The sequence below is a fragment of the Odontomachus brunneus genome, unplaced genomic scaffold (assembly GCF_010583005.1).
Source record: "Odontomachus brunneus isolate Ranch 3 - 2012 unplaced genomic scaffold, Obru_v1 Obru_scaffold_111, whole genome shotgun sequence".
Taxonomy (NCBI): domain Eukaryota; kingdom Metazoa; phylum Arthropoda; class Insecta; order Hymenoptera; family Formicidae; genus Odontomachus; species Odontomachus brunneus.
Genome location: NW_022639561.1, coordinates 407,736 through 408,520, shown reverse-complemented (window position 1 = coordinate 408,520; position 785 = coordinate 407,736).

The window sequence follows — 785 nt, the reverse complement described above, 5'->3', positions numbered from 1 at the left end:
AAAAATCACTATGACCTTGAAATAACCTTGAAAATCGAGTTCAAGGTCAAGATCAGAGTACAGATAGGTGACCCCCTCGGCCCCCTTTAACATTTGTCTGAACCAATTTTACGTATTTGGCTTAGGTTCCGATATATTCAATTGGGAAATCAAAATTCGCAAACCTGACCTTCATTCGACCTTGCCATGACCTTGATTAACATATCATTTTGAACGTAAAATTTTCCGCTCTTTTCAAATCCGGGGTCAAAAATAGGTGTTCCCATTTAAAAAAATCACTTTGACCTTGAAATAACCTTGAAAATCGAGTTCAAGGTCAAGGTCCTTGATACCATTACGTGACCCCCTCTGTCCCCTTCTACTTTTGTCTGGACCATTTTTCTCTATCTGACTTAGATTACGAGAAATTCAGGTGGGGAAATTAAAATGGCCCACCCTGTATATTCTTATAACATACCTCGAGAGCTTTCCAAAACACTATAATAAAATATTTTTTCATTATTTTTTCATATTCCCTTATAGAAATATCATACTAAGAATCATTGATAATTACTTATTTTCAGTATTAAAAATACTGGATAATAAGTAATTATCAATGATTCTTAATATGATATTTCTATAAGAGTTGTAAAGTATCTTTCGAGTTAAAAGGCTTCAAAGTTACAATATTGTTGCCATTAGCATTGATACCCAAGGTGTTCGACCGACGGCTAAAACCTTTTGAATGTTGTTTAGGACCATGACCTTGACAACATTTATCAAGGTCAAAGCGATTGGAGGTTGTT